Source organism: Muntiacus reevesi, chromosome 1, assembly GCF_963930625.1.
Source record: "Muntiacus reevesi chromosome 1, mMunRee1.1, whole genome shotgun sequence".
Classification (NCBI taxonomy): Eukaryota; Metazoa; Chordata; class Mammalia; order Artiodactyla; family Cervidae; genus Muntiacus; species Muntiacus reevesi.
Window position 1 is genome coordinate 54,820,155 of NC_089249.1, and position 13,985 is coordinate 54,834,139.

Consider the following 13,985-nt stretch of genomic DNA (forward strand, 5'->3'; position numbering starts at 1 on the left):
CCATTCTTGGAGAAGTGGTTGTGTTCTGCTCCCTGGGGGCAGTGTCCCGAGGAAAAGAGCTACGATTTAGGGCGAGTGCTGAGAACACCATGGGGCTTCCTGTGCAACGCTAGTCTGCTTTCTTCCCAATTCAAAACCACTGGCTTGGGGCGAGAGCTGTGGCCAGAGAACTCCAGTGTTTGAAAACCAACGATGAGGTCATCAGGCATAACGATGTTTCCCACCAACAAGGCCCTTAGACCCTAGAGACTGAAGAACCCTGAGGTCCACGTGGAGATGTGATTGTTTTAAAACTGGGCACACGTTGTTATCTTGAAAATTCTGTCTTTGTAGCATGTGGAAGTAGTGGGGACCCTATTCAGAGGCAACTTGAATTCAAGAACATTTGACAGACTTGCACGAATAAAAGGAAAGCTCTTTATTACAGACTTAAGAGGAACAAATTACTTCCTTTAAGTCATCTAACCAAACATTTGCTTAGCCCCTACTATGATCAAGTACTCAGATTCTTCTTTTCTATTTCAATAAAATTGTTGAGTGGTCATAACCAACATTTCCACCCTCCCCAAAAAACATAAATCTTGAGCAAGGTTTAGGTATAAAGGGGCAAAGAGATAGAAAAGGATACCATTCTACAATGTAGAATAAGTTTAAATTCGAGATCCCCAAGTTGTCTTATCTGATGAATGTTGGAACATCTTGTCAGCCAACATTCCCATCTTTATCTTGGGTCTGGTCCCCTGACTCTGAACAGTGCCATTTAGCAAGTCGCAATATCTCTAATTTTGTGCAAAAGATGCAACATTGGCAATCCATTTTCTAGCAAAAGCAAAGACAGGGGAAGAGGCCTTAGCAAGTTACACTTGGTCTGGGAGGAAGGAGCTTAACGAGGAGCTTGAGATACAAATCTGAAGGTAAGAACTAAGGAAGTTGAAGATGACAAAAATGTTAGGTCAATGAATTAAGTCTTCAAATCCCAGAAATATTTTAGTCCAGCCTATTCAGGAGAAAATTAAATTCCCCAAATCTAAGTAACCAGCCCCAGCTCGCACTTGGTTATGGCAAAGTTGGGGTTGGAACTCATCTTGACTTTGAGTTTTTCTTCCTTCTTTTGTTATGGGTAGTATTAGGGGCTAAGGGTAATATTATGGGCTGAGTACACTAAAAAAACTTTTTTTTTTCCCCCTGAGATTTGAATGAGGTAAGTGATCCAGGATGCTGTGAAGTAAGTTCCCCTAAGAAGTCCTAATATTCCTCCAGATGCTTGTACCTACTCGGAGAAAGTGCATTTTCCTTAAGACCAGCAGTAACTTGCCAATGGACCATCTCTGGGATTAAAAATTTTCTTATGTGAACATAATCGTTCAGGGTAAACTTGTTAAAACTGAAACCAAGCATAAAGAAGCAAAAGTGTTTCAGCGAACCTCCTGCATTTTAGTTCAACTCCGGCAGCAAGAAAACAAAACCACACAGTCTAAGGCTCACGCCCAACTCTCTGAAGCCCCATATCTGCTAGTTCCTGTGTGGTTTGCATACAGACTGCTGGGCTGACTGGGGGTAGTTTGGAGGAGGGAGTAAGAAGCCGGGGAGGAGGAGGAGAAGGAGGAGGAGGAGGCACTCAATGGATCTGCGAGCCTCTGCCCTGGTTTAGTGCGGTACGTGGACAGCAGCCCAAGGTGGATCCGGGCTCTGAAATGCAGTCATTTTGACATCGGAATTTAGCTTCCTTCTTCCAAGAGAGGATTCTGACCATTCGGTGCAAAGCCATAGACTAAACCTCTTCTCTTCTGAAAGGTATGTCTTTATGCAACATCCGTCTACACGCTCTAGAGGGCTCAGATTTTTATTATTTGCAGAATGTTCTCTTGGAGTCAATCTAATTAAAATGAATCCCCTGGGCTCTGTAAACATTGGTTTTAATTTTCGGTTCATCAGCTGAGGTCTCTAAATCTTTTTCTGTAACAGTGTTTGTAGTGATAGGATTCAACTTCCAGTGAATGAACTAGAAGACTTGCTCCTTTCAACCAATGTTATCCAAGAAGACTCCACTAATTGGCTTCTGAGCCATCTCAGGGAAAGACTCTGGACCTGGGATTACAGGGGTGGAATTCCCCTTCACCAGTGTCAGCATTTGTTTCGAATTGGCGTGGGTGTGGGAGGTGAAGGGCAGAGTAGCAATGAATGAACACTAGTACTGCGTGGTCAGGGTTTGTTCTTGGGGCTTCACTTCTACTTCTGTTAGTGTTTATGTTGCCTTTATAAAGAACCCCACATTGAGTTCCTTTACAAAAAAAGAAAACTTTACTTTGAAATGAGATTTGAGAGAGTGTTGTCTATATTTATCCCTTTATTAACAGTTTACACTGTGTCCCTAAGACCATCTTCAGTTCAGGCATAAAATCTGAACACAACTCTTTGACACCCTACTCTTTGAACCTGAGGATTGAATATACCCACCAAAGATTAATCCAATTTAAAAATATCAGGTTTACATATCTGGAATTAGGCCTTGTTAGTAAAGTACATGTAACTTCATCTGTACATTACTGTAAGTATACATCCCCAGATGAATTAAGAGAAGGGGAAAATGTTTAGGATTAAAACTCCAATAGAAAAGATTACATGTGCTCATGTTCTGTCATCTGAGGGTGGGAAATCTCAGGTTGAAAAATCTTTCATTATCTACAACTGCATTTATCATAGATTTATTAGTTTTTCAGTGGGTCCTCTTTTCTTTTCTCTGCTTTTTCTCTTATTTTAGTTTCAGAAAGGACTGAGTATAAGCATACTCTGCTTTAACAACCCAGTATTGTTTATAAAACTTCACTTTTATAAAATAATTTTAAAATGATCCTCCTTACAAAAGGATCCATTCTTAAATGAGCACTAATAAAATTGAGAACCATCTAAGTGTATTTAAATTTCAAATTTTAAAAATTTTGATTTTTACCCTTTTGGAGAACTTGGAGTGGTTTTTTTGGTAAAGGGAGACAGTCCTATATCATTGAATAAAACTATCTTTTTAGATTGAACTTAGAGGGTCTCCCATGTAGTAAACTGTAATCTGATTCTCCCATTATAATAGATTTTATTTTTTTTTAATGACTTTACTTAAGCAGAGGGGAAGGAGGTGATCGATTTGTTCAAAATGAAGAAGTATCTCTATTGCTAATATAATATTCTTTTGAATATCTTTCATATCTTAGGCCCTAATGAAAATCTTCTTTTTTAAAACTTTCAATTGTTCTACATCTATTTCTTAGGGATATTGTAAGAATAAATGAGTTAACATAGATATGAAATGGCTTAGGAAAAAGGTGCTGTGAAAACACAAGGTGATATCAGTATTAATGGCTTCTTTGAATCTTGATCATTTCCTTCCCACCTCTTTTACAAAATATATCTGACATACTGCCTGAAGCCATCTCTTTTATGTCTTTGCCTTCTGGAAGGGCTGAAAATGAGCCTACTTCTCACATGGTTATTGATTCTCAGAGAATAACACCTGTAGGTGTTGGTGACTTGCAGGGCTCATGCCTGAAACAGAGCTTGCTTCTTTTCCTGACTCAGGAAAAGTCTACAACCACTCCGGTATTCTTGCCTGGAGAGTCCCATGGACAGAGGAGCCTGACTGGCCATGGTCCATGGGGTCACAGAGAGTCGGACACGACTGAAGTGACTGAGCACACACGCATTCAAAAAAGTGTCATTATGTGTGATTCCATCAGGATTTCTTAAACAAGATATAGCTGATGCTTGATTAGTCTGAGGAACAGAGGCTTCATTTTCGTGCAGCCATGAAATTCAAAACTTGGTGAAGAATTTTTATGGCCTAAGTTATTTGAATTGAAAGATGAGACTGACAGGCCCTCCTATTTGTCCATCTCAAGTACTTACTCAGCATATCTTGATCTATAAAGGAACAACACAACCTCCTGTGCGTGCGCCTTTTTTTTTTTTTTTTACCTCTTTACAGTTTCTTAGGAAAATGTAGCCTCATTTAACAAATGAATGTTTATTAGCACATTGTACATTGACTATGTGTCAGGCACTGAGTTCTCTGCAACAATGTTAACATTACATTAGGTTCCAATAAGCTTGAACCAATGGGCCAATAGGAATTCAGTAAGTAATTTTTAGAAGACAGATTAAAAAAGTAAATTCATTCACAGCAAACATTTTGGAGAATTAAAAGAAACTATTACTAAGTACGTGAAGATTAAAGTCTTAAATTGCCCTCCAAAGAAGATATAAGACCTACATCTTATGAACAAAGTGAAGAAAATGTCTAAACATAAAAGTTGAAATGTTTGTACAGTGAATACCTCTATACTCACCTCCTAGATTCAACAGTTGCTAACTTTTTGACACATTTGTTCCACCTCTATGTATTTCTTTCTAACTACTTGTAAGTTACAGACAAAATGATACTTCACCCCTAGATAAATGGGTACACATCAAAGAATAAGAACATTCTCCTACATAACTGCAATGCCATCATTATAACTAAGAAGATGAACAGTAATTACATTTCAATTGAACGCATTTTACAAGGTGCTCCATATTGTATCTCAACAGGGGACACTTAGTTCCACATTGTCCCTCTATTTGTGACACTCGGTTTAATCGGGGCTCACGGTAGTGATCTCAGTTCAGGGATCCCTTTGCAATTAACAAGTAGTCTGGCAAGATAATGCTTAGGTTTGATCGGGGCTCACGGTAGTGATCTCAGTTCAGGGATCCCTTAGGCAATTAACAAGTAGTCTGGCAAGATAATGCTTAGGTTTGATCGGGGCTCACGGTAGTGATCTCAGTTCAGGGATCCATTCGCAATTAACAAGTAGTCTGGCAAGATAATGCTTAGGCTTTGTGATGATATCCTGTTTCCCAACAAACCTCACTCAATGGCTTTAGGTGATCCTTTCCTAAATCAACTGTTTGTTTGGGGGTCATATACATTTTCAGTATACTTTGAAGAAGGATTAGACATGCACATTTGTTATTATCAGCAGCCACAGCAGATATTTGAGTGTTTTTTTTAAGTTCAGGTACTAACAACCATGATGATGATGATAGTAATAAGTAACGTTTACTGAGTGCTTGCTGTAGAGCCTAGGTTTGAGGGCCAGTCCTTCAGTTACTAACTAGGCCAACTGGGACAAGATACTTAGTCTTTCTATGTCTTAGTTTCTTTAGCTATAAAATGAGAGTGATAATGGCAGCTATCTCATCATACCGTTTTGAAAGTTAAGCAATTTATACACATAAAGTTTCTGAAACAGTGTCTGTTATTGCTCTTTGCCAAGAGCACTGTACAGGTGTTAACTCATTTTGCTTCTCCTAAGGGCACAGTGAAGCCAGGGCTAATACTACCCTTCTTTTGTAAGTGAGGCAACTGGGGTGCAGAGAGTTTAGGTCACTTGCACAAGGTCACTTAACTAGTATGTGGTAGAGCCTTGATTTGAACCCAGGTGGTCTGATTCCAGAGTATTCTCTCCAAAGGCTCCTGACACATGGAATGAGAAGGAACAGAAATGGAACTGAACTAAAAGCAGTTACAGCCTACCCCCACCCTGGCATCCTATCGCCACCCAAGTTTTAAGTTCTTCTGAGTTATTCAAACCTGAGATTGTTGCTGCCAAAGTATATTTTAGGTTTTGTTCATCTGATAATAGCACTCTAGTAAGCATAGATGAGTATGCTTATTGCAGCTCTATAGCTTCAGGCTCTGTATAAGAAAGTCTACATGTAAGAGATAATGTTAAGACTGGAAAATGTAGAACTATTCAATATAAAGGAAGAGGAAGGAAAAAAACTGAAAGGAATAATACAAGAGGGGAGTTATGAGACCTCAGAGTCTTGGGGCAGAAGATGATATTTTGATACAGTCAAAGGGAGAAAATGCCTCTCGTTTTTCACATTACTGTACTGTGTAAAATTTTAGCACTAAAGCACAAGAGTATAGTCATTGTCAGTTATAAAAGACCACATTGGATTTCCTTATGGGATGACAGATGAGTCTTGATAGTAGGTAACTTCTCTGGTTGGCTATCTCGGTCACTCAGACATTCCGTAAGTCAGTCTGTGTCTTTGGAAATACATAATTGTACACAGAAAAGGCCTCACAAGCCAAGTATTGGTCCCTACCCCTTCATTAGCATTAAAAAAGGATTCCAGTACTGTTTTATTCACTCTTTCTATTGCTGCCACAGAAAGCTCTCAAGTGTGATTTTCTAAAGAGAACTAAAAATAAATGAGAAAAAAAAAATCCAACATTAATAATGTTTTTACGCATTTCCAACACAGGCATTGCTAAATTGGTCCTGCCTTTTTATGTTTTTTAATGAAAAGCAGGCTAATTGATCAATTGGTCATGAATAATACTTTTTCGTTTGTTTTTCTCCACACCTCTCAGCCTTCCAGAACCACAGGCTTAATGTGGTCGCCTACAAATGGTTTACGATTTGTGTCTATTGTCTAGTGCTTTATGGGAAAATACTGGAAACAAACTGCTGGAAACTCAGTAGGAACTCAATAAATAATAAGTAGATAGTTCTCTTGCTAAATATGATTTTAAAGAAAAATATTTTTAAATAGCTAAGACATTCTACTAAGGAAGTACACTAGTAGAAAAAAAAATCTGGTTGATTTATCATTTGAATTTTCATCTTCGTTTTATAAGTGATAGATTTTTAGCAGTTTAGGGAGCAAAGCGTGAGGTCAGATTAACTCCCCTCGCCTGAACAGATTTATATTCTAAAAATGTGGATTATTGAATTGTAAAGCTAGCAGGGAGACCCCAACTACACATTAAATCTAAGAAAATTGTCATATTTTAATACATTATATCAACCTTTTACATTGATCTTAAACATGTTGATATCCACAGCACAGAAGTTCTTACTGGTGGTGGTGAGGCTAAAGGTACAGGGGAGTTTCAAAGACACATTTAGGAAGCTGATGAAAGCTATAGAAGCACTTCCCAGGGTGAAAAAAAGTATGCCTAGCATTCATTCACACACACCTTTACACAGAATATTCACTAGTTCATGGACACTCCCTGCCTCCCCCTCCACCACTGCCAGCAGAGTCCATCCATATATCTTCAGAAGGAAAAACATGCTTTATATGGAGTTTTTTTTTTAACTTTACCTTTTTTTTTTTTACCTGAGCCTTATAAAGTTTTTAAAAGCATTTTCACACATTATCTCGTTTGATCTGCCTATGATCTTTGAAGCAGGCAGACCACATATTTTGCCTCTCATGTTGCAGAGTGGGAAGGGCAAAGCTCGCGAGTTTAAGTGACTTGCTCAAGGTAATTTTGCTAATGTCTACCAAGACATAGTACCAAGGCTGTGAAATTGTAGCCAGGGTTCCTTCTACCACACTAGTCTGGGCACAGCATCAAGGAACTCTTGACACGGTTTCTGGAAATCTGAATTCTGGCTTTATTGGAAACCACCTGCGTGACCTTGAACGTGACATTGTAACCTCTCTGGGCCTCAGTTTCCTTCTCAGTTGAGTGAGAGGTTAGACCACATGTTCTCTGAAGCCCCTTCCGTTCTCTGTTGCACACTACCTCATCCCCCTGCAGTCTGAGAGCAGAGAGAAATGACCTTTTCAGTGAGAGATGGCAAGACCTTTCATCCTTCCCTGGAGGTCATAAGAGCTGGCGTCCGGTTCATATGGGTTCCTTTTCAAGGTCCAAATCCTGTTAGAAACTAGCAGCATGGATCATGCTTCTGTGGGCTGCTTGTATGTCGTGCCGCTGGTTGCCTCCTTTTCCTGCAGGGCTGGCAGTCTCACAACAATTTTGCTCCAAGCCCGTGCTCTGCTTCAGACAGATATACCACGGTATTTTATGATCCCTCTTAGGTAGTTCAGAATATGATATAGAAATAAAGAATGCTGATGGACTTGTTTGGGGCTGATAGAACTTATCCTTCTAAAAAGGTTATTTCTCTTGAAGGACGCAAATCTTCCACCTGATTTTTCATCACTAACGTTTATTTCCTTCAACGTCTCTGAAATGTGCTTGGAAATTGGAGTTGAGAGAGAGCTAGCAGCACTGAACACATGCACCCTGAGATGAGAAAGAATGTGACCAAACCCTTTCTTTTGGGAGATGGTTGAAGAATCTTTGAGTCAGTATAATTAGGACAAATTTGTGTGTTAGCCTTTGTTTCAGATTTCTAAAAAGTGTCCACAGTGTATGGACATACAAAACCCATGAGACAGCCCCAGTTTAATTTTGGACTTCTCCAGGAAGATAAAACAAGCAGAAAATTCTCAAGCTTCGTATGTCAGTAAACCAGGTTTTTGTAACATCAGTTGACCAACAGTGGAAACTCAGAATCAAAGTTCTTCTACACATCACAGGAACCACCCTGCTCTTAGTCTTTTGAAGCATCTGAGCCAAGTGCTATTAGCACAGACAGGCTGGCTACCCCAGCAACCAGGAAGGTGTCAGTCTCTATCTGTGATTAACAGCCAATGATAAAAAATCGGGGGCCCTGTCTTTCTGCTCACTGCATTTTCTACCTGAACGTCAGGCTGGCAAGTGGAATTCTATCAACTTCTTGCAGAGAAGTGTATAATTTGCTCTGTACCATGTCGGGTCATTGGACTGTGGGAGGTAATACTGTCCAGTGACGCGAGTGACAGAGCATGAACTTGGCTCCTGTGTTCTGCATTCTATTCTCAGCTTCGTGGATGACTCAGTGCCCCATCCATGCCTCTGTCCTTGAGGGAAACTCTACCGTTCTTTAAGCCACTGCACAGGAGACTTGAGAAAAGCTGTGCATTGTTAGCCCCAAAGATGTTCTTATCTTTGGTATAATATAAATGTGCAATCTCTCTTTTTTAAAATGCGTAACAAGGTGATTTCTCATTTAAACTCATTTGTGAAATTTCTATGTCTGAGGCCAATGTTGTTAAATAGACAACTCATTCATTTTACAAACCAGAAGCTGTGTGATGTTGTGACTTGACACTTGTGCTTGTGTGCTTGGTTGTATCTGATTATTTGCAACCCTTGGTAGGTACCCTGTAAATATCCAAGTAAACAAAGAAGGAGATGTGTGAAACTGAAGAGTCTCCCAGCTGGAGAGTAATTCCTAAGACCTGACAAGGAAGATGGGGTTCTTAAATAGTGGCATGGACACAGAACTTCTTTTTTTTTTGGCTGCACCTGAATTTTTGATCTCCACTGTGGAGTATGGGATCTCTAGTTGTGATATGTGGGATCTAGTTCAGTGACCAGGGATTGAACCCAGGCCCCCTGCGTTGGAAGCATGGAGTCTTAACCACTGGACCACCAGGGAAGTCCCCTGGACACACAACTTTTATTTTAAAATGCAAGATGTAAGGAAAAGTAAGATTTGCTATACAGCCAACTTTGTCAGCTCATATTATTTCATAAAGCGAAGGGTCAATTCCATGTTATCATCATCAAGAGAACACATTGTAATGGTTTGTCATGTAGGCACTATAAAAAAAAATCACCTTGTCTGGTTACTTTAATTCATCTTTTGGCTACTGTCAGCAGATACCCCCTTAGTCCCTAATTCTCAGTACCCAGATGTACTGAGAACATTTAGGGTAATCAAAACAAAAAGAAAATAGGGTCCTTTCCTCTAAAGAGCTAACAAGCTATTAGGGAATCTAGGACAAGCGAAAGCAAATGCTTCCACAGTGCCAGCTCCTGAGGAAGAGGACTCAAGGTGGGGCTTTGGAGGGAGGGCTTCCTGGAAGAGGTGGTTCTGCAGGCAGAGGAAGATGGCTTGGCAAAGGGACATAAAGTTCTTCACACTTCAAGGACATTGTAGGAGGAACAGAATCTTCTTTGATGAAGACCTGTTTACCTTGCAAATGACAAAGAGTCAAGAAGGCTCTTGGGAATTTTTTTTCCTTGGGGATTCAGAAAGAAATCAAACTTCTGCTGCTGGAAACTCTACCTGAGACTCTTTTCTCAGATAACCTGTTCTTCTTTTACTTCTCGTCATGTCCCCTTACGTCTTCTTTTTCAAGCATAAATATCCTTTGTTCTTTCAGCTATTCCTCTTGTGATGTGGTTTGACGTGTTCTCATCATTTTAAGTGTTTACCTCTGATGGACTCTGATGTGAGGCCTCTCTTAAATCATGGTGCTCGGAATGGGACAGGACTCTACAGGAGTGATCTGATCAGTGCAGAATACCATGGAATGGTAGCCTCCCTTGATCTATACTCTATACTTCTATTAATATGACCCAAGATTGCATTAGTCTTTTTGGCACTCAGTTAGTATGCTGACTCATACTGAAACTGTGGTCAACTCATACCCATGAGTTCCCATGCTCTACTATGAAGCCAGTTCGTTCTTATTCTGTACTTATATTATTGATTAAAAAAAAAAGAAAATAAATAAAACCCTAGGCACAGAATTTTAAATGTAGAGATATTAAATTCTATTACACTTGATCCAACTGATAACAACCCATCAATATATTGATATTTCAGAGCTAGGATGTTAGTCTCCTTCCCCAAGGTGAATACTTATCTGCTGGCATGAGGGCAGAGTTAGTCTCAACACTGGCCTGGAAGAGATCTCATAAGGGTCAGGACTTTATTATCTACATCTTTAGACAAACTAGTGAGCCTAAATCTTTCTAACTGTGAACTAGGAACAAACGTGAACGGGCCTTTCCTTACTGGGGATACGCAGCAGTGAGTCAGATGTCTGCAAAGCTCCAAGTCAGAGTTACTCAGAGGCAGTAATATCCAAGAAGAGGAAATTTTTATATCAGGCTTTCGGCAGCTTTCAGGAGATTTGATTACCCAGATCGCTATACATTACAGTAAATAGCACTCATTTTTTGCCACTGGTTTATAGCCATAACTGAGTTATCTGATTCGAGGTTGCAATAACTTCGTGTGGTATCAGTATAATTTCAGCACAGAATAATTTGCCATTTGAGGCAGGTCCACGAATCTGTTTCTTTGCAAGGCCCCATTTAAACTGATCCTCCTTTTCTCCATCCCCTTCCCTAGGCCTCCTCACCCCTAGACTCTTCCTCCCTAAAACAAGGACTATGAAGACCTTGAAGTTTATTTGCATCAGGGTTTTGGAAACCTTTCAAAGTCCTGCCAAACTAATGCAGCCACTCACCAGTTTTTGCGGGTAGCTTGTATAATATTTATAATTTCAAGCAAATAGAAATGTCACCTTTCAAAACACATTTCTGAGAGCTGTTTTATTCTTTACAGAAAAGCACAGGAAACAGTTACATTTTTCTAGCCTGTTCTTCTAATGCAAATTTTAATCTTGCTCTCATGACCTTGTAATTATTACGATTCAAATAGCCCCTCCCCTAACTCTCACGAGTGATTTTGTTCTAGGGCCTTGCTACTCAATGGAAGGTCTGAGAACCTGTGATATTGATACCACCTGGGAACTTGTTAGGACTGAGTATCAGATCCTGCCTGAAACTTGCCAAATCAGGATATGAACGTTTAAAAAAGTCCTTTTGTGATTCTCCCACACAATAAGATTTCAGGACTACTGACCTCGAGCGAAAGGATTTCATCTCACTTTACCCCTTAAATTGTTAAATAAGCCTTAACAAAATTCTATTTGGTGTTTATTACTAGTTTTGTGTTGTTGTTGGTAATCGCTAAGTCATATCTGATTCTTTTGTGACCCCGTGAACTTTAGCCCACCAGGCTCCTCTGTCCATGGGGTTTCCCAGGCAAGAATACTAGAGTAGGTTGCCATTTTCTCCTCCAAGGGATCTTCCTGACCTAGGGATTGAACCCCTTTCTCCTGCATTGGCAGGCATGTTCTTTACCACTGAGCCACCTGGGAAACCCTTTTTAGCTAGTTTAGAGCAGAGTTGTTAAATGTTTACCAGATTTAAATATTCTAAACACAGCTGACTCTTCCCCAAAGCATCTATAACTGACTTTAAAATACTCTTGCCTTTCTGGGTTCTTGTAGAGCAAGAATTCTCAAAAGGGGGTAATTTTCATTCTTCTTCTTTTGTTTTTGCCATGCCACATGGCATGCAGGATCTCAGTTCCCCAACCGGGGATTGAACCCATGTTCCCTGCAGTGGAAGCACAGAGTCTTAACCACCTGACCACCAAGGAAGTCCTTACAAAGGGCAATTTTGAAACACCCTCCCCATCAGAGACATTTGGCAATGCTTGGAGACATTTTTGTTTGTCTCAATTTGGGGGTGGAGGAGAGGGGCTGCCTCTGGCATCTGGTGAGTAGAAGCCAGCAATGCTAGTTTTGAATCCTACAATGCACAGACTACCCCCCACCATAAAGACACACATGTCAATAGCAACGAGGTTGGGAAGGCCTGTTGTGGAGGTATGTGGTTTGTAGAGAGGGACTCCTACGTGCAACGGTTCACAGCAGGATACGCAGGAAAATGAAGCCATGTGGCGTGTCATCACCTGATAGGAGAAGAGCAAGGGGACTGGTAGTGGCCTGAGTTATGACGCTGGGAGCCTGGGCAGGCAGCGAATAGAGAATCCAGCCACAGATGAGAGGAGAGATGTCAGAGAGCTTGTAACCAACGCTCTGTGCACAGACTGCCTAGGCAACAGGGTTGGGGTTCAGAGACTGGACATCAAGTCTGAGCTGGGGGTGGGGGGTGGTGTGGGCTGAAACAAAGCTTCAGTCCTAGACTGGATACTCGATGTGATCCCAAAGTCACATTAGACCTGGAAAGCAAGAAAGGATTTCCGGTGTTATCATAGGAAGACTCAGATGGATTTCCAGTAAATCCAGTAAAAGACAGACTTAGGTGCAAGGCAGAACCCCACTTGTTAGAACTGGACACCTCAGAGCCAGGATAGCAGCAGGGGATGACCCGATGACAGTTAGCTGAGCTCTTAGCTAGAGTGAGTTTTTAAATCTCTCCCAACCAAGAAGAGCCTTAGGGTTGAGAGTACAGTGTGGTTGACTTGCAGGAAGAGGTCATGGGCTTCCAGCTATGGAGTAAGTTGGACAAGAAGCAAATCGGCTCCTGACACTGGCTGCTGAAAATTCATAGCATAAGAACTGGCTAGAACTTGAGAGATCCTCTGAGTCATTTCCCTATTGCACAGCACCTAACTCATTTCAGAAAGGTGGCCTACTCTTCAACTGTAACATTTTCAAAGAAAGATTGATTTTTAAAAAATATTTATTTATTTTTTTATTTGGCTGCGATGGGTCTTAGTTGTGGCACTCAGGATCTTCATGGCATCATGAGAGATCTTTCGTTTTGGCCCACGGACTCTCTAGTTGCGGCACATGAACTCAATACTTACACCAGGTGGGCTTAGTTGCTCTGCAGCACATGGGATCTTAGGTCCCTGACCAGGGACCAAACCTGTGTCCCTGCATTGCTAGCTGGATTCTTAACCACTGGACCACCAGGGAAGTCCCCCTAAGAAAGATTTATTAAGGACCTATGTTGATGCCTTATAAACCATCTAAGTCAAAACTGCTTCTGCATTCCTAACCTTATATCACCTTACCGGACGTAAGTCGACTTTCTTTCATCCTACCCTTCATACGCTGTGCTTTCTAACATTCGGTAATGGTAAACAAGACCAACTTACCTTCGCAGCTGCCAAAACCAGCCTTCTCTTCTCCAAGCTCTTTAGCTCAATTTACCTCAATTTCATAAGCGTGTCACCCTGAGAGCCTCTACCCAACCTCTTAATCCCTTTGTTATTCTCTGGACCCTCTCCAAGTGTTGCCTGCTTGTGATAGCCACTACCAAAATGTATTTATTAAATATACACTGTGTGTGTGGATTGCCCTTTTGACAGTGGAGGCAAAGGAGACGGAATAGAAAAGGATATACATGGTTTTGTTGGTTTTTATCTGTCTCTTTTCTCTCCAAGAAGGTGTCTGTCTTTGCCGAGTTCATAGTCTAGTTGGAACAATAGTCCTTAGGCAAAGTTCTGTTGTAAAATTGTAGTTGTCCTGCAAATGCTTCCACT

The 13,985-nt window shown here is 40.7% G+C and overlaps 1 protein-coding gene across 1 annotated transcript in view; it reads left to right on the top strand.

Annotated features, from left to right (window-relative positions):
- The first annotated feature begins 1,653 nt into the window (after window positions 1-1,653).
- The window catches only part of GRAP2 (GRB2 related adaptor protein 2), a 66,705-nt gene continuing 54,373 nt past the window's right edge, over window positions 1,654-13,985 (top strand). The window contains exon 1 of the mRNA XM_065923878.1: window positions 1,654-1,794. The gene's annotated coding sequence lies outside the window, so the exon portion shown is untranslated. The remainder of the gene's footprint in view (window positions 1,795-13,985) is intronic.